Genomic DNA, 20,630 nt, shown 5'->3' on the forward strand with positions numbered 1-20,630 from the left:
CTTTTATTGTAAGTGACACTAACAGCATTTGTTTTAGACATCACCAAAATGGGACAGTAAGAGAAAACGAGTGAGAATAAAACATGAGTCTTCACAAACCCGAATGGGCTGGTGTTGGCTGCCAGCCACTCGGCTTTGCCAATGCTTGTTTTGTTTTATCATGTTTTTACAAAGCGTTATTGCTGGAGAGCTGCCAGACTCATCAACTTTAAAAAAAATAAAAAAAAAACATAAAAGCAAAAAAAGAATGAGTTTCAAAATCCGCAGATTCCCGCAGCAGCCCCTGGAACTGAGGGGAACTACTTTGTGCGACTGCGCTCCCTGTGAAAGGGCACATCCCTGTCACCTCTGGTGAAGCTGACCAATGGCTGAAGAGGGCGGACCCGCTGTCCCATTCTGTGGGGGTCGAGGCCTCTGAAGGACCCCATAAGAGACGAGGAAGGCGGGTCCAACAACTACCTTTTGTTGTTATAGCTCGAATTGGAAGGTACTGGGGCCCTTCGCACGAGCATCAGTCACTTTATATCGCCCCACAGTTTTGTTGGCACGAGGAGATGGAGTGATGTGCCTAGAATCACAGGGTGCTCGGCCGACGCCGAGACTCGAACCTGGATCGCCCGTTCCGAGGTCAGCAGCTCCACATCCTCTCCCAGAGAGGTGGAATTTCCATAAAATCAAAAGGTCTCGGCCGGCACCAGATTTGAGGGAGACGAAAAGGGAACGCTGAGTTATAAATAAACATTGTGAGAACAAACATATCACAGCAAACAAAATAAAAAGAAAGAACCAAGAGAATAAAAAACGAGGAAGAAAAGACATTCATTTAAAAAACCTAATAAAGTGAGAGAAAGAGCTGGGAGGGCGAGGGAGGAGCAGAGACGCTCAGGGGTGTCCCTCTGGACTCGGGGCCCCTCCCAGAGAGGGGCTCCCCACGCGCTGCCTCTGGAGATCAAGGCTGCGGTTTTCCGCGTTTGGCCAGACGGTGTTTCAGACGTTTAAAGGCGGTCTCAGCTGGCTCCGTCTAGAGGTCTCTCTTCAGAGGGTCTCCCTGTGACTCTGGGATGTCTCTCCCTGAGACAGACTCTTGCTGCAGAGACATGTGAGCAGGACACTCTCTGTGTGACTGCTGGACTGTCTCATGAGCTACGATCTCCTCGCAGATACCTGTCAGCAGGGCTGTCTCTGTGTGACTGCTGGACTCTCTCATGATCTACGATCTCCTCGCAGATACCTGTCAGCAGGACTGTCTCTGTGTGTGACTGCTGGACTCTCTCATGATCTACGAACTTCCCACAGACACTTGTAAGTAGGACTGTCTCTGTGAATGACTACTGGACTCTGTCTCATGATCTACGATCTTCCCACAGACACTTGTAAGTAGGACTGTCTCTGTGTGTGACTGCTGGACTCTCTCATGATCTACGATCTTCCCACAGACACTTGTAAGTAGGACTGTCTCTGTGTGTGACTACTGGACTGTCTGTCTCATGAGCCACGATCTTCCCACAGACATCTGTCAGCGGGGATGTGTGACTGCTGGACTCTCTCATGAGCTATGATCTCCCCGCAGACACCTGTCAGCAGGGCTGTCTCTCTGTGTGACTGCTGGACTGTCTCTCTCACGAGCTAGGCGCTCCCCGCAGACGCCTGTCAGCAGGGCTGGCTCCTGTGTGACTGCTGGACTCTAGTTACGATCTTCCCAGAGACACCTGTAAGTAGACTGTCTCTCTTGAAAGCAGACTGAGTTTCTCCACCTGCTGTCGCCGGAGCTGTCCCTCCCCTGAGAGGAGGTCTAGCACGTGAGCACTCTGGACGCCGGACTGTCCCAGAGGCTGAAGCTCGGAGCTGTCTGCGGATCTCATCAGTCCGCGGGTCTCCCGTGTCCGCGAACCGGGATTCTCGCGGACCTTCGCGGAACTCGTGTCCGCGGATCGAGGGTGACCGGGGACCCCGATTAGGTGTCGCGAAGCCCGCCTGCAGCCTTGGCGAGTGGACACTGCCGGCTATCCAGACCAAGAGCACAAGCAGGTAATCCACGGCGCCCCCACCCCCGGATTTTGCATGCGCCCCCTATCACTCCAACTTCCAGGTCTGGGCAGTTTAAGACGCTCACGCTCCTCTGACACGGGGCACTGTGCAGAGAAAGATAGGGTGTCTGGGCGCTTTAGGGTGGGGGGGCTGCAGCGTACTCTGGCATAATCGCGAGCAGTCGCGGACAGGGTGGGGGGCACTTGAGGGCAGTGGAGCTGACACGAGAGGTGCCACAGATAGCCATAGCCTGGGTGAGGGGTCATTTTTGGACAGTCGGGCTTTTTTGAGGGTCACCACAATCATTGACTGGCATGAGCTGCACTTAAGGACAGTGGGGCTGGCACCAGCGGTGCCACAGACGGCCATGGTATGTGAGTGGGCAGCACCTTAGGACAGTGAGTATAACGAGAGGCGCTATAGACAGCTGGGTATGGGCAGCACTTGCGGACAGAGACACTGGCGAGGGGCGCTGCAGACAGTCCTCGGGTGGTTGTGGGGTCTTTTCTGGGCATGGAGCATGAAAAGAGGGGTGCCTCCGTTCCTGCGGGGTTGTGGGGGCGCTGTGATTTCTGGTTTTCATTTTCCTATTTAAACTCGTGCCTTCAGCACCTGGACTAGTTCCGGTGCTGCAGCCGTGGGGCGCTGCGCTATATTAGGTTTCGGGGTTCACCGAGTCCCCAGCCCTCTTGTCCCCCCTTCGCAGAGATTAGCCGCCCCGTGGATAGCTCGCACCGGCCCTGACAGCCCCACTGAGGTCGGTGGGAGGGGTCGGTGTTTGGGGGCGAGGGTGCGACCCAGGAGGCTGGCAGCAGACCGGGTGGCACCTGCAGGGAGAGGGCAGGTGGGGAGCACTCAGGTAGCGGGTGTGGCGTGGGGTGGAGGGGGGTGTGCTGCAGGAGGAAAGTGCCATCAAGTACTGGGTGGTGTCAATCTCAAATAATGTACTTATAGCGCCAAGAAGTATAGCAACTAGTTATGAGTGCTCGGGGTCGGGGAGTAGAAAGAACCTGAACTGGGGTGACCAGACGTCCCGGATTTCCCCGGACAGTCCCGGTTTGCAGAGGACTGTCCGGTGTCCCGACGTTTCTCTTAATATTAAACAAATGTCCCGGTTTTTGGGACAAAGGTCAGATCATGTAGGAAAGCATAAGTAAACAATGAAACAGTTAAAGTAATTTATCTGTTACTGTCAGGCAACACAGTCCCCTGTCTGCTCCCAGCAGAGAGACAGAGTGGGGAGCAGAAAGAGGTGGGTGGGGGCGGGTTGGGGGTGCCGGCGTGGGAGGTCAAGCCATAGCTAATTTTATATATGGAGTCTTGTAAATGTGTGCATGTGTGTGTGTGTGTATATATATATAGATATATAGATAGATAGATTAGATAGATAGATAGATAAAAACACACACATACATATAGGCAGACATTCACAAAGCTATGCAAGAAAACGGGCCAGGCCAGAATCTGGTCACCCTACCTGATACCAGGAAGTGTATTCACAGAAAGAAGACAGGTAAGGTGGCCCTGTGGGGGGGGTTTGGGGGGTGCGTGCTGTGAAGACACGCACCTGCCAGGAATGTCCTTATAACTGGACATAGGCATGCACGCAGAGATCTTCACAAAGTGGAATATACCCGGTAACGTCACATAAAATAACCATACAACAGAATGCCACAAGGGAACCCCGAGTCTCCCCTATTTATTTATTTTTTTAATAAAGAGCTTTTATTGATTTTAAGATAAACAGGAAAAGGAAATACAAACACAAATGCAAATAGCTTGGCACCATTAAACCAAAGTACATCGTTCGCCCCACTGGCCCCCACGGGCTCCGCAAACACTAAGTGCATGTATTCATCCAGTTCTGAGTCAGTAGTTTTCAATGTTACATTGAATAGAGATAATATATAGGTGCATCCCTCATCACGAAAGCGTCAAGTCTGAGGCTGATGTATCTCCCACTCATGGGCACAGACAGGTTAAGTGTCTATCGCGTTTTCCCATCTCCCCCACACTCTATTGTACTTATCTGGGCACCCCCTTGCTTCATATGTGGGTTTTTCGCATTGCGTGCACCAGTCTACCCCTCGCCTCCATTTGGCTAGAGCCGGTGCTGTTTCGGCTTTCCAATCTGCCATGATGTCTCTCTTTGCCACCAGGCAAGCCACTCCCAAGAAGGTTCGACTCGCCCTAGTCTGCCCGTTTCTTCCATAGCCCCCAGCAAAAGCCGTTTAGGAGACACCTCCACCTCAGATTGTAGGACCTCTGAGACCTCACCTGTGATTGCCTTCCAATACGTCTCTATGACTGGGCAGGCCCAGACCATATGGAAAAAGTCAGCCTCCGGGTTGCGACATCGGGGGCAGTTAGCTGTAGACCGAAGGCCTGCTTTAAAGAGTCTTTTGGGGGTGAGGTATGCTGCGTGCAGGTAGAGGGTTTGCAGCATTTGAAATCGGGAGGAGATGGCCATTGATCGGGGGGCCATTAACGCTTCCCTCCAATCTGCCTCATCTATAGGACCCACCCAGCCCTCCCACTTTAGACGGAGTCCCCCGAGAGATGGAGAGGTGTTAGTGAGTATTGAGTGGTATAACTGGGAGATTCCCCCTTTACCCAAGCTTCCCATCAGGACCTTCGCCTCCAGTGGACGGTGCTCTGGAATGCTGTCCCCTGGTGGCACGTGTACTAGCAGGGCATGTCTAAGTTGTAAATATTTGTGGAATTAGGTATTGTTTAGTGAGTAGATTCCTTGGAGCTCCTCAAATGATCGCATGTGTGACCCTCCCCAGACGTCCCCCAGGGTGGATATTCCAATGTTGTCCCATTTCTGGAACCCTTCCAATGCGGAGACTTCCGCCAACCACTTTCCCTGCCAGAGAGGAGTCTGTTGGGTGAGACGGCTCCACCAGCCCGACACCTTCTGAGCCGCTCGCCACCCTGTAAGAATCATCTTAGTCACTTCCGGAGTGTCCCGTGGGACCGGGCCCCCGTATAGCGTGTTAAAAATCCCGTTGTAGCCTATTGTTTGGAGTTCCAGTCTTTACGCTGGGTCCGTCCAGCCCCCACCCAGCCAGTCGTTAACTACCAGCAAGTGTGTTGCCAGGTAATAGAAGTAAATATTAGACATTCCCAGCCCCCCGTTGTAGATATCTCTCTGACAGGTAATGAGGGATAATTTGGGGCGGAGCCATGCCACAAAAATTGGTGCGCTGCCGGAGTCTCTCCTATTTTATAAATATTCATTGGCCTTGGGATGAATGGGGCCCCTCTTGGATGGTTGTGTCACCCCCATCCCCCACCCCAGAGAGTTGGGGGGCCCTTGACCCACTGGGGTTGCACGGGTGTGTGTTACGCCTCTGAATATACCTACAGGAACAACATTACGCTGGTCCTCTGAAGACGTGACACCCCGCTGCATGCATCAGTGCCTCCTGCACTCTTTTTCACACCTACGCTTCTAAGCGCTGCGCGCCCGCACAACACGGTTCCCAATTGGTGCCTGGCAAGGCAGGGATGAACAGTGGTATAACAAGGATGGCATGGGCCCCGGAGGAAGGAAAATGGCCCCTTTCACTATGGTTGTAGTAATATGGCATGGGCCCTGGCACCACTACACCTGTTGCACCAATGGTACCTACGTATGCAACCAGTCGAAATGTAACGGAAATATTGTTCCTCAGTTTGTCTGCACTCTGGGACATATTTGCAATATTTTGGTGCAGGACAGTGCCGCAAGGGTTCTTGCAGCGCTGGCCTGTATCACAACAAAAGGGCAGGAATGCAGCGTATCTATAAAATACTGCGCTTTCCTGTCCTCTTCCAATGCACCAAGGTGCAAGGGTGTGTACTTTGTAGGATGGATTGTTTTTCTGCAGGAAGAGACCCCTTCCTGCACAACATCAATCAATGAGGGTGTTTTCCTCCATCTAGGTGGGCTTCAGTATGCAGCATGCACAGAAAGGGTTAAACATGAGGGGAAATAAAGTGATTTCTCCTGGTTGGGCCTGTCCTGGGGAGTAGGCTTTTGGCACATTCCCAGATGTACAGGTTCTTGCAAATCTGGGAATGCGTCAAAACTCATGGGAACACCCACCGCAACGCCAATGCCTTCGACGCAGAATAAGGCAACACAGCGACTTGCGCTGCCTTGCCTTACTCCAGTGCTTGATTTGAGCCAGTGGTTTCCCGTACTCAGCACCGGCTCTTAATAGTCAATACCAGTGCATCTCTTGAATCTTCAGTTCCTTGCATTGCTGCTTCTCTTGGATCTGCAGTTCCTTGCATTGCAGCTTCTCTTGGATATGCAGTTCCTTGCATTGTAGATTCTTTTGAAACTGCAGTTTCTTGCATTGCTGCTTCTCTTGAATCATCAGCAGTTCCTTGCATTTCAGCTTCTCTTGAAGCTGCAGATTCTTGCATTGATGCATTTCCTGAACCTGCTGAGCCTTGCATTGCTGCTTCTCTTGAACATGCAGTTACTTATTGCTGCTGCCCTTGAACATCCAGATCCTTGCATTGCTGCTTCTCTTACACCTGCAGTTTCTTGCGTTGCAGCTTTTCTTGGATATGCAGTTCCTTGCATTGCAGCTTCTCTTGGAAATGCAGTTCCTTGCATTGCAGCTTCTCTTGGATATTCAGATCCTTGCACTGCTGCTTCTCTTAAACCTGCAGTTCCTTGCATTGGAGCTTCTCTTGGATATTCAGATCCTTGCATTGCAGCTTCTCTTGAATCTGCAGATTCCTGCATTGCTGCTTCTCTTGGACCAGCAGATCCTTGCATTACTGCTTCTCTTAAACCTGCAGTTCCTTGCATTGCAGCTTCTCTTGAACATGCAGATCCTTGCATTGCTGCTTCTTTGACACATTGTTCTGCAGCTTGCCTTGAATCTGGAGTATGGTGAACTTCAGATTCTTTATTTGTGGCTCAACTTTACGCCTGTGTATCCAGGGGCCGCTCCTCCATTAGGCAGAGGAATGTTGCCTCCCCCGCCAGCAGCAGCAGCTGCAAAACCGTTACAAGAAAACGATAATAAACACAGTTTAAACTGTGTTTATTATCGTTTTCTTGTAAAGGGGCAGGGCCATGGGGGTGACGAGCAGTCACTTCCCCCTCAGAGCGCATGTGTGTTTGGTCAGACGTCTCGTGGCGGCCAAACACACATGGGCAGTAGGCCCTCTTCAGCCCTGCAACACAGTTGCCGGGCTGGAGAGAGCCTGCACAGGCTCGCAGTCTGCCTGGGAGCACCCTGGCAGGGCGCACCAGGCCAGTCCTGACGCTGCTCTGACCAGCATCAAGATAGGCCTCAGGGCCGGCTGGGAGCCTGTGCCTAAATCGACGAAGCAGAGGAGACGGAGGAGGGGGGCGGCACAGCAGCGTGCACGTAAGTGTTTGTTAAAAAAAAAATGTCATGTTAATTCTCACCTGCGTGCGCCACCCTACCCCTTCCGCGAGGCGCGACTGGTTGTATTGTGACTTCTCCTGAGTAGGTTGTATCATGACTTTGCCTGAGTAGGTTCTATTGTGGCTTCTCCCGAGTAGGTTGTATCCTGGCTTCTCAGCAGGCTTTTCTCACAGGGATGTAGGAATGTTTCTGCCTCAGCAGGCTGTCCTCACAGGGATGTAGGAATGTTTCTGTCTCAGCAGGCTCTCCTCCAGCCTTCACAGGGATGTAGGGATATTTCTGCCTCAGCAGGCTCTCCTCACAGGAGTGTTTCTGCCTCAGCAGGCTCTGCTCCAACCTTCATAGGGATGTAGAGATGTTCTTATCATAACAGGCTTTCCTCCAGCCTTCACAGGCATGTAGGGATGTTTGTGTCTCAGCAGGCTCTCTTCAAAGGGATGTAGGGATGTTCTCAGCAGGCCCTCTTCAAAGGGATGTAGGGATGTTCTCAGCAGGCTCTCTTCAAAGGGATGTAGGGATGTTCTCAGCAGGCTCTCTTAAAAGGGATATTTTGGTCTCAGCAGGCTCTCCTGCAGCCTTCATTCTGTCTGCCATCTATGCACATACTTTAGAGATGATGCAGTTGAGGTGAACCAGCTGCCATCACAGCCAGCCCCCCTCACCCTGGAGTTATATTATACTATATTGATTTGTATAGCACACTAATCGACCAAGAGTGTTTCCAGGCGCTTGGCAAAGTGTGTAGGTGTGTATGTGTGAGTGGGAAGCCTGAGTTGGCTGCACTTGTCAATGGGGAGCCAGTGAAGCTACCCGAGGTGCGGTGATGAGTGCTTGCGTGATGGTGCATCCTGTGTTCTGAGGCAACCATTTGAAGATTTTTCGCAGCATGTCTAGGGTGTGGAAGCAGGCGGTGCACACTGCGTTTCCTTGAGCCGTCATGTTAATCTTGTCTACGATGATCCCTAGATTTCTTGTGTGGTCTGTGGCTATTGATTCTAGCTCCAGCAGCCACCAGCTGGAGTCCCACGGGGAGGCCTTGTTGCTGAAGACCATTACTTCCGTCTTGCCAGAGTTGGGTTGCAGTTGGTTGGTTGGCAGCCAGTCTTCTGCCATGGCCATGCCGTTGATGAAGTTGGTTCTGACTGCGGTTGTTTTGCCCTTAAGGGTGGACAATAGTTACTCTCCAAAAGAAGGGGGCAGTTTTAGTGCCCCTCTTGAGAACCAGGGCCTGAGGTCTCATGCCACTAAGTAGGATCCTATCAGTGAACTTGTGTGATTGTCTTGTTCATTGGGCAAAATACAAAAAAAACTGCAGGGGCAAGCCAAGACTTTCCTGCCAGCCTAACACAACGGAGGGGTACACACTCTTGAGAGCCTGGCAGGAACATTTCTGTGCCCAACATAACATACACACAGTGAAGGGGGAAGGGCTTTCCGGCACTGAGTTGTGGTGTGTGATAGAGAAGCGGTCCCTACTCCCTTCACCAATGTTACATTTTCCTCAGGGCTGGGGCGGGCTCCCTGTCGCAGGCACCACCCAGGGGTCAGTCCGCGTTGTAACTCTAGGGGGCACAATCAGCCGTCTCTCTGGGGTGAGTTGGGTTCTCCATGCAGTCTGTGACTACCAACTGATGCATGCAGGGCCCACTGATATGGACATCAATTTGGGGGTCGCAGCTGCGATTTCTGGCAGTGCCTGTGCAACCCCTGGCGTCAGAGATGGCGAAATCAGTGCCAGGGACACAGTGGCATCTCAGCCTTCTGGGCGTTGCTTGGGGTCCAGCTACTTGTTTTCAATCAGTTTTGTTTTTATTACACTGATAGTGAATCATATATTATTCACTACTGGTGTAATAACCCATGGAGTACAGTAACCTGGAATATACCCCTCCTTGGCAGCTGAGGAAAGTAAAAACCACCTTTAAGCAGTGCTTAATTTGTGCTTGTTGTTTCCGGTGCTCAGCACCGGCACTTATTTTTGAGGGCCGGCGCTTATTCTTCTGCCTCAAGCATTTGCTGCGAGCAAAAAACACACATGGGAAAGACGGAGGAAGAAAAAAACGAAAAAGCATCATAAAGGGAGAAGGAGAAAGCAACAAGAGTGAGCTGAAGGGGCAGGGAGTGGCTGTAAGTGGATTGAAGAGGCCCGAGATGGCTTCAGGATTTTGCTGCCTCAGTATTCCGTGTTCGCACAGTTAATTGCAACAGCCGCGTGTTTAAAAGGAGCGCTTTGGGCACCGGCACCTTTTAATTTACAAATTAAGCACTGCCTTTAAGTGTATGTTGTGTGCGAGCTCATGGGGAGAGTGTGCTTATGTAAAAAACATGTGCCGTGTAAGCATGTGTGTGAGTGAAAGTAAAGATGAAGTTGTGTGATGTCACTTCCGCTACGCCGGCCTTTTGGTGAATTGAGGCCTATGTCCACTGCCCGCAGCTGATGGCCAGGAGACGGGGGGCTTGTTTCCAGAACAAGGGCGGAGGCTTCCAACGTGTGCGCACTCTTTCCTTGACGGATTTTACACCTCAGTCCCTTTGCAAAAGTCCAGGACTTGGAAAGTCCCAGTTCACAGACAAGACACAAGTTGAATTAAACAGAGTGATTGGAGACCCTGATCTGCCAGGATAATGCGACTGTCAGCGCCTTTCCCTGCAGACCTCAGTATATTGCGCACATCAGTTCCGGTGCCCAGGAGGGAAGCCTTGGCGGGATGGCACAGATGGAGGGCAGTTTTCGTGTTTTCCGGTGCAGGGCGGGTCAGCTGGCAGCCCTTACCAGCGAGTACTGGCAGTGAAGGCCTTCACTGAAGGTTGTGGGCTTGTGGCTGCGAGGGGGCGCTCTTATGCTATAATATGGGGGGTGGGGCTCAGCCCCCCAGGAAGCATGCCCTGTGCCTTGCTCCCGGCACAGACACCCTGCAGGTGGCGCCATGGAGAGAACAGTGTGAGACCTTCCTTCAGCCCCGGTTCCAGGGGGTGGGCCAGGCCCCCCAACATGACCAGGTCCGGGTCTAGCGGGTGGGCCAGGCTCCCACAACATGACCAGGTCCGGTTCTAGCGGGTGGGCCAGGCCCCCCCAATATGACCAGGTCCGGTTCCAGGGGGTGGGCCAGGCCCCCCAACATGACCAGGCCCCCCAAACATGACCAGGCCCGGTTCCAGCGGGTAGGCCAGGCCCACCCAAACATGACCAGGCCCCCCAAACATGACCAGGCCAACCCAAACATGACCTTCGGCCCTCCCAGTAACAGCAAAAGAGGCCACAGAGAAAGCACCTGTTAAATGCGTCCTCCATGTCGGCAAATGTGATTTTTTTTCACTTTTGTTTAATTATCTGTCAGGGGTTACCGAGAAATCTCTAGAATACATTTTATAGAGAATTGTTTTAATAATAGCTGTTTTACTTGTGTACTAATGGGGAGGATGATTTTCCCTATTTTTCTCAGGTCTGAGACAAGACTCTGGGCATCCCTGTGAAAAGCCGATGGTGACCTGAGCTCATGTTTGAGGCGAGCTGCAGTGGCGGGGGAGGTGTGCGCTGGGGAAGAGGAGACAGGGTTTTACCTGCCAATGGTGCAGCAGGTGCAGTGGCACCAGAGCCCAGGTTGTAGGCTACCTCCAGAAATGTCGAAAATTGGGCACACATTGGCCCATCCAAAGGCACCCTTGGCCATTCAGATATAAATTCTTGGAACCGGGCCTGCCAGCTGCACCACCCCTGTAGAGAGCCCCCAGACCCGGGAAGCAGGGAGCCCCCGGGGCCTGTCCCTTCCGTGTCACCGAGCATGCCTGGCCCCACGAGTCCTCCAGGCGCTGGTGCGTTCTGCTGTAAGATGGCTGCACAGTTCCCCTGGCGGTGGGAGTGGCACAGAGGCATTGTGAGTCCCTACACCGGGGTCACAGGTCGAGCTGTGGTTCTCAGTCCTCAATAGTGCCTCCCCCCTCCGCGCCTCTAGGAAGGGCGGCGTCGCCACAGACAAGGGCTCTCCAGCCGTGAAGAAGGCTAGTGATGGCCACGAGGCCACACACGGCGCGCGCTCCCGGGCCCCTGCGGAGCACACCACTAATACACGGACCGTAACCCCTTGCGGAGCGCACCACTAATACATGGGACCCTACCCCCTGCAGAGCACACCACTAATACATGGGCCCTGACCCCCTGCAGAGCACACCACTAATACATGGGCCCTGTCCCCCTGCAGAGCACACCACTATTACATGGGCCATGGCCCCTGCAGAGCACACCACTAATACATGGGCCCTGTCCCCCTGCAGAGCACACCACTAATACATGGGCCCTGACCCCCTGCAGAGCACACCACTAATACATGGGCCCTGTCCCCCTGCAGAGCACACCAATAATACATGGGCCCCTACCCACTGCAGAGCATACCACTAATACATGGGACCCTACCCCCTGCAGAGCACACCACTAATACATGGGCCCTGACCCCCTGCAGAGCACACCACTAATACATGGGCCCTGACCCCCTGCGGAGCACACCGCGTGACTTGCATCGCACACTAATTCATGGAACATGGCACGCTGGAGCGCACGCCACGGCATAGCATGGCACAGTAATACATGGACCCTAGCCCGCTGTGGAGCCCACCACGTGTCTAGTATGGCACACTAATACATGGACCCTGGCACGCTGTAGAGCACACCAGGTGCCTAGCATGGCACACTAATACATGGACCCTTAGCCCGCTGCGGTGCACACCAGGTGCCTAGCATGGCACACTAATACATGGACCCTGAGCCCGCTGCAGAGCACACCGGGTGCCTAGCATGGCACACTGATACATGGTCCCTAGCCCGCTGCGGTGCACACCAGGTGCCTAGCATGGCACACTAATACATGGACCCTGACCCGCTGTAGAGCACACAGGGTGCCTAGCATGGCACACTGATACATGGTCCCTAGCCCGCTGCGGTGCACACCAGGTGCCTAGCATGGCACACTAATACATGGACCCTGACCCGCTGTAGAGCACACAGGGTGCCTAGCATGGCACACTAGTACATGGACCCTGGCCTGCTGCGGTGCACACCAGGTGCCTAGCATGGCACACTAGTACATGGACCCTGACCCGCTGCAGAGCACACCAGGTGCCTAGGATGGCGCACTGATACATGGACCCTGGCCTGCTGCTGTGCACACCAGGTGCCTAGCATGGCACACTAGTACATGGACCCTAGCCCGCTGTAGAGCACACCAGGTGCCTAGGATGGCACACTTATACATGGACCCTGAGCCCGCTGCGGTGCACACCAGGTGCCTAGCATGGCACACTAGTACATGGACCCTGACCCGCTGCAGAGCACACCAGGTGCCTATGATGGCACACTGATACATGGACCCTGACCCGCTGCGGAGCACACCAGGTGCCTAGCATGGCACACTAATACATGGTCCCTAGACCGCTGGAGAGCACACCAGGTGCCTAGCATGGCACACTAGTACATGGACCCTAGCCCGCTGCAGAGCACACCGGGTGCCTAGGATGGCACACTGATACATGGACCCTAGCCCGCTGCAGAGCACACCGGGTGCCTAGGATGGCACACTGATACATGGACCCTGGCCCACTGCAGAGCACACCAGGTGCCTAGCATGGCACACTAGTACATGGACCCTGAGCCCGCTGTAGAGCACACAAGGTGCCTAGCATGGCACACTGATACATGGACCCTAGCCCGCTGTAGAGCACACAAGGTGCCTAGGATGGCACACTAGTACATGGACCCTGGCCCGCTGCAGAGCACACCAGGTGCCTAGCATGGCACACTAGTACATGGACCCTAGCCCGCTGTAGAGCACACAAGGTGCCTAGGATGGCACACTGATACATGGACCCTGGCCCACTGCAGAGCACACCGGGTGCCTAGCATGGCACACTAATACATGGACCCTGACCCGCTGAAGAGCACACCAGGTGCCTAGCATGGCACACTAGTACATGGACCCTAGCCCGCTGTAGAGCACACAAGGTGCCTAGCATGGCACACTGATACATGGACCCTGACCCCCTGCGGAGCACTCCTCTTAAAAGCAGTGACAGTGTAAATACTGAATTAAAAGTGCTGGGACTATGTAGGGAACCTGCAAGTGAACGAAGAGGTAACACGAAGTCATACTTGGAGGATGTAATCCCGTGTACTACTGCCTCTCCACTCGAATTACATACAGAAAAAGGCCTCCATGTGTTCCTCTGTAATTAGACATTCCCTTTTTGATTTTTTACCTGATGAAATCATTGATTGCATACTGGACTAAATGAATGCCTTTAAAGAGAAAAAAAGGTTGCTTTCTTCATTCTGATTTTCCAAAAAGTTCCTCATTAAGAGTTTGGCCGACATGGTCCTTCGTCGCAGACGCAGAGGAAGACCTTGCACGCCAACCTAAGACCTGCCTACCTCAGTTTGTGTCGGGCAAACCTTAAGTATTGGGTCGATGGAGCCTCCGTTGGCACCGTCAACAGCAGACCTCTGCCGATGGCCCAGTTGTAAGTAGCCATCGGAAGGATTTCACAACTTTCATCATATTCAGGGTTAGAACTTCAGAAAACCTGTTTTTGAGATTTGGTCTAAATCCGTTCAGCCGGTTTCAAGAAACTAGTGTGTAAATCGCTATTTGTGGTGGGCGTGAAGGGGTTAATTGCGGTAGACAATTAGACACATCTGGGCCATTGGGTGCAGATATGCTCTGATTGGCCCATTCAAAGTGGATGGGCAGACGCTGATTGGCTGGTCATAGCACTATGTTGTGGCAGCCATTACAGACCTCGGGGACTTGATCTCTGAGTCCTTAAAACATATACAATGTCCACATAAGAGGGCAGGGCGGGCATACCCTGACCCCCAGGGCCATGTGCGAGAAGTTGTAAAGGACATAAGTACCAGCAGCTAGCACCACTGTATCCAGTGCGACACCCCCTCTAGTGGAGGGGTAGCGGTTTTGTGGTAACACAATAACACTAAAACATTCCAAATAAAACTATGGGAAGAGTCTGGCCATGGACCCGACCTTGATGCCAGCCACCGTTCGGCAGGGCGTAGGGTGTATTCAGTGGCTGATAGCCACCTGCAGTGAGTTCAGAATAGGGCACCCATGAGGGGTTGGGCAGTTGCAGGGGGTTGAGCACAGCCGGACAACAGCCCCGCGGTGCACACCCTAGGTCTGCATGCATCAGGCAGTTGGCCAACCACTGGGGTGCAGGTCCTTGATGGACACCCTGTACTCAACCCCCCAATGTGTACTGCCAAAGTCTGTATACAGTGGGTATTGTGCACCTCGAGAGGGTTGGGCGCAGGCCCTGTGGCCAACCACCACTGTGCAGAGCTGAAGTCCATGTTCAGCAGACAGTTGGCCACCTGCTGCTAGTTGGCATCCTCAGGGAGCTGGGTGTAAGCCTTGTGGCCAACCCCCATTGCCCACGGCTGAACACCTTGTGCAGCAGGGTGTTAGATGCCGGGTGGTTGGTGCCCCTGGGGGGGGAGGGTGCCGGGCCAGACGAGCCACGTGCGCAGTCTCACACTATGCATGGCTGAAGGCCGTGCCCAGCAGGATGTTGGTCAACAACTATGGGTGGAAACCAAACCTTGTGGCCATCTGCCATTGAGCAGGCCATAGGCTGTGTGAATTGGAGGCTTGCTGTCTGCTCGGGCAAGGTGCTTGTGGGGAGTTGGGTGCAGAGGCTGCCTGGAGGCCATGCCGTGTGGCTAATGCCCAATGTGGACATCCAAGGGCTGTGCACAGGAGCTGCTAGGTGCCAGTGTAGAGTTGGTCACAGGGTTGGCGGGCAAAGGGCAGGGTTGGGTGTTCAGGGTGGGCTCGAAGCCCAGGGGTGGTTCAGTGTCTGCAGTGGATTGGACGTTTGCAAGAGGTTGGACTGGCATCTAGAAGGTTGGACTCCTAATGGGGAATCCGTTAAGGACCTGGCTGAGGTTGGGCATCATTAGGGATTTGGACACCTATGGGGAATTGGGTGCAGGGCCTGGCACAGGCCAGACTCTGTGGCCAACCTCGAAACTATGGTACCAGCACCCAGTACGGCAGTACTCAACGAGGCCCCCAGTGCGATACCACAAAGCTGTTACTGGAACTGCAATACCAAAAACCTTTCAAAAAACGAAAATGAGATGGGTCTGGTCATAGACTAGGGACTGCAGCCAACTACCACTGTGCAGGCAATCGCTGTGTGTAGTGGGGGGGTGGGGAGGAGGCCGGGTTGGCGGTTGCAGTGTTGTGGGCATCGGGACAAACCAACTCTGCTCATGGCAGAAGGCCATGCGCAGCAGGGGGTTGGGTGCCCACAGAAGACTGGCCGCAGGGCACGGCTGGAGACCAGGGTATGCAGCCAACTGCCCGCTGTGCACAGCCAAAGGCCGTGTGCAATGGGTGGTTGGCCACAGAGGTTTGCGTGCAGGGCCTTGCCGGAGGCCAGACCACGCAGCGAACCCCCCACAGCCGAAGGCCGAGCCCACTGGGTGGTTGGCCACAGAGGCTTGCGTGCAGGGCCTTGCCGGAGGCCAGACCACGCAGCGAACCCCCCACAGCCGAAGGCCGAGCCCACTGGGTGGTTGGCCACAGAGGTTTGCGTGCAGGGCCTTGCCGGAGGCCAGACCACGCAGCGAACCCCCCACAGCCGAAGGCCGAGCCCACTGGGTGGTTGGCCACAGAGGTTTGCGTGCAGGGCCTTGCCGGAGGCCAGACCACGCAGCGAACCCCCCACAGCCGAAGGCCGAGCCCACTGGGTGGTTGGCCACAGAGGTTTGCGTGCAGGGCCTTGCCGGAGCCCAGACCACGCAGCGAACCCCCCACAGCCGAAGGCCGAGCCCACTGGGTGGTTGGCCACAGAGGTTTGCGTGCAGGGCCTTGCCGGAGGCCAGACCACGCAGCGAACCCCCCACAGCCGAAGGCCGAGCCCACTGGGTGGTTGGCCACAGAGGTTTGCGTGCAGGGCCTTGCCGGAGGCCAGACCACGCAGCGAACCCCCCACAGCCGAAGGCCGAGCCCACTGGGTGGTTGGCCACAGAGGTTTGCGTGCAGGGCCTTGCCGGAGGCCAGACCACGCAGCGAACCCCCCACAGCCGAAGGCCGAGCCCACTGGGTGGTTGGCCACAGAGGTTTGCGTGCAGGGCCTTGCCGGAGGCCAGACCACGCAGCGAACCCCCCACAGCCGAAGGCCGAGCCACTGGGTGGTTGGCCACGGATCGCACAAAGGGATTGGGCATGTGCTTAACTTTGAACATGATCAAAAAAACTGAGAATTTCACTGAAAACAGCAAAAGGGTATAGTGACGTTATAGGTAGATATGGAAATAAGATCTCACCTGATGGAACTAACTTTTAAAAAAATCTGAAACTCGCCAGTTATATTTTAGTGAACCAACTTTAACGTCTGCCCCCATCATTCACTGGTCAGGACCTCATATAAAATAGCATTTCAAAAAATAAATTTGTTCATAAGTGGCCTATAGTCATATACGGCATAGAGTTTACACGCGTGGGTGCATAGAATGGAAACAGGGTAAGCCCTGGAGGCAAGTGTGGTTGTGTCTGTTGAAAGAAACTTAGTGCCCCATAGAGACCAGTAGAGTTTGAGGTGCTCCATGTCTAACAAGGCAGTAGCTGAGCGCGCCTGATACAGATTGCAGAGACAAGTTTAAAGTAGGTTGTGGCCTAAAGCCAAAGCATATTGGTAAGAAATTGTGAGAGAAGCCACAGCCTCTGTTGAGAATAGAAAATCCACAAGTGGTTGTCTGGGAACGTGCCCTTGTTAAATAGCTGTGATATGATGCTAGAGACACATTCTAAGAAAAAAAATCACATTTTATGGTGTTGATCTTTCTTTCCAGAACTGTGCTGAAGTTTTTGAGGCATTGCAGATTGTTGAATGGTGTAGGGGTGACCCACTTGGAGGTTTTGTAACTCACTCTGCAGTTGTAGCAGGGCTCTAAGCTTGTCGTGTGTTGGAAAAGCACACTTGTCAACCCTTGACTGCAAGTCACGTGGATGATCCTGTTAAAGTGAACAGACTGCACACATGGGGGTGTTGAAGGTTGAAAAGGGGGTGACCCCACTAAGGCACATGGAGGCATTTAGTCTGATAGGTGGGTGAGGCCAGAAAGGAGGATAACACCCACCAGAAGCGGTGACGTGACAGATGTGTTGTGTGTCCAACATTCGTGAAAGGTTTTTTCGATGTCACTTGACTGTACACATGTGTAACTTGTTGAAATTCTTCCAGGCCCCAGATCCTGTGGGGTGACGTCACAGTGGCTGGATGATGTCATCAGTGGTGTCGTTTGGGATGTCATTAGTGGTGTCATGAGTGCAGTAATGTGTGAAGCTGCAATAAGTGCATGATTAGGACACACCTTATAGTTTGTTGACTAAACTGTAGCTGGTAAGTGTCAGTGTTTCTTTAATGCAGGCTGAGCTCTTATCTCCAAACCTGCTCATGGCATGGAACACGGATCCCTGTTGGTCATTATAAGGATAATGCAAGTCACAACTTGACAGTAATAAGCACATTGGTGACAGGCTTTTAGACAGGGATTGCAGGCTCCCATATATTTCATGCCAACTTCTCCCAGTGCACCCCGGGTCTGTCCCTCACGCTGCAGGGAGCTCTCCCAGTGCACCCCAAGTCAATCCCTCATGCTGAACACAGCTCTCCCTGTGCACCCGAGGTCTGGCCCTCATGCTGCACACAGCTCTCCCAGTGCACCCCAGGTCTGCCCCTCACGCTGCAGGGAGCTCTCCCAGTGCACCCCGGGTCTCTCCCTCACGCTGCAGGGAGCTCTTCCTGTGCACGGGTATGTACCTCACGCTGCACACAGCTCTCCAGTGCACCCCAGGTCTGTCCCTCACACTGCACACAGCTCTCCCAGCGCACCCAGGGTCTGCCCCTCATGCTGCAGGGAGCTCTCCCAGTGCACCCCAGGTCTGTCCCTCACACTGCACGCAGCTCTCCCAGTGCACCCCGGGTCTGTCCCTCACGCTGCAGGGAGCTCTCCCAGTGCACCCCAGGTCACTCCCTCATGCTGCACACAGCTCTCCCAGTGCACCCCGGGTCTGTCCCTCACACTGCACACAGCTCTCCCAGTGCACCCCGGGTCTCTCCCTCACGCTGCAGGGAGCTCTTCCTGTGCACGGGTATGTACCTCACGCTGCACACAGCTCTCCAGTGCACCCCAGGTCTGTCCCTCACACTGCACACAGCTCTCCCAGCGCACCCAGGGTCTGCCCCTCATGCTGCAGGGAGCTCTCCCAGTGCACCCCAGGTCTGTCCCTCACACTGCACGCAGCTCTCCCAGTGCACCCCGGGTCTGTCCCTCACGCTGCAGGGAGCTCTCCCAGTGCACCCCAGGTCACTCCCTCATGCTGCACACAGCTCTCCCAGTGCACCCCAGGTCTGCCCCTCACGCTGCAGGGAGCTCTCCCAGTGCACCCCGGGTCTCTCCCTCACGCTGCAGGGAGCTCTTCCTGTGCACGGGTATGTACCTCACGCTGCACACAGCTCTCCAGTGCACCCCAGGTCTGTCCCTCACACTGCACACAGCTCTCCCAGCGCACCCAGGGTCTGCCCCTCATGCTGCAGGGAGCTCTCCCAGTGCACCCCAGGTCTGTCCCTCACACTGCACGCAGCTCTCCCAGTGCACCCCGGGTCTGTCCCTCACGCTGCAGGGAGCTCTCCCAGTGCACCCCAGGTCACTCCCTCATGCTGCACACAGCTCTCCCAGTGCACCCCGGGTCTGTCCCTCACACTGCAGGGAGCTCGCCCAGTGTACCCCAGGTCAGTCCCTCATGCTGTACACAGCTTTCCCAGTGCATCCCAGGTCTGCCCCTCACGCTGCAGGGAGCTCTCCCAGTGCACCCCAAGTCAATCCCTCATGCTGAACACAGCTCTCCCTGTGCACCCCAGGTCTGGCCCTCATGCTGCACACAGCTCTCCCAGTGCACCCCAGGTCTGCCCCTCACACTGCACACAACTCTCCCAGTGCACCCCAGGTCAGTCCCTCACGTTGCACACAGCTCTCCCAGTGCATCCCGTGTCTGTCCCTCACGCTGCACACAGCTCTCCCAGTGCATCCCGGGTCTGTCCCTCACGATGCACACAGCTCTCCCAGTGCACGTTGGGTCTGTCCCTTACGCTGCATACAGCTCTCCCATTGCATTACAGGTCTGTCCCTCATGCTGATCACAGTTCTACAGTGCACCCCGGATCTGTCCCTCAAGCTGCACATAGCTCTCCCAGTGCACCACAGGTCTGTCCTTTATGCTGCACACAGCTCTCTCCCAGTTCATGCTGGGTATATCCTCACGCTGCACACAGCTCTCCTTGTACACCCCAGGTCTGTCCCTCTGCTGCACACAGCTCTCCTGCGCACCCCGGGTCTGTCCCTCACGCTGCACACAGCTCTCCTGCGCACCCCGGGTCTGTCCCTCACGCTGCACACAGCTCTCCTGCGGTCTGTCCCTCACGCTGCACACAGCTCTCCTGCGCACCCCGGGTCTATCCTCACGATGCACACAGCTCTCCTGCGCCCTCCGGGTCTGTCCCTCACGCTGCACACAGCTCTCCTGCGCACCCCGGGTCTGTCCCTCTGCTGCACACAGCTCTCCTGCGTACCCTGGGTCTGTCCCTCACGCTGCACATAGCTCTCCTGCGGTCTGTCCCTCTGCTGCACACAGCTCTCCTGCGCACCCTGGGTCTGTCCCTCACGCTGCACACAGCTCTCCTGCGGTCTGTCCCTCTGCTGCACACAGCTCTCCTGCGGTCTGTCCCTCACGCTGCACACAGCTCTCCTGCACACCCCGGGTATATCCTCACGCTGCACACAGCTCTCCTGCGCCCTCCGGGTCTGTCCCTCACGCTGCACACAGCTCTCCTGCGGTCTGTCCCTCACGCTGCACACAGCTCTCCTGCGCACCCCGGGTCTATCCTCACGATGCACACAGCTCTCCTGCGCCCTCCGGGTCTGTCCCTCACGCTGCACACAGCTCTCCTGCGCACCCCGGGTCTGTCCCTCTGCTGCACACAGCTCTCCTGCGTACCCTGGGTCTGTCCCTCACGCTGCACATAGCTCTCCTGCGGTCTGTCCCTCTGCTGCACACAGCTCTCCTGCGCACCCTGGGTCTGTCCCTCACGCTGCACACAGCTCTCCTGCGGTCTGTCCCTCTGCTGCAC

General features: G+C 54.8%; 1 protein-coding gene across 1 annotated transcript in view; it reads left to right on the forward strand.

Annotated features, from left to right (window-relative positions):
- Positions 1 to 992: 992 nt before the first annotated feature.
- AVPR2 (arginine vasopressin receptor 2) overlaps positions 993 to 20,630 on the forward strand; it is a 155,195-nt gene continuing 135,557 nt past the window's right edge. Inside the window, exon 1 of the mRNA XM_069209430.1 lies at positions 993 to 2,028. The gene's annotated coding sequence lies outside the window, so the exon portion shown is untranslated. The remainder of the gene's footprint in view (positions 2,029 to 20,630) is intronic.

The sequence above is a fragment of the Pleurodeles waltl genome, chromosome 10 (assembly GCF_031143425.1).
Source record: "Pleurodeles waltl isolate 20211129_DDA chromosome 10, aPleWal1.hap1.20221129, whole genome shotgun sequence".
Lineage (NCBI taxonomy): Eukaryota > Metazoa > Chordata > Amphibia > Caudata > Salamandridae > Pleurodeles > Pleurodeles waltl.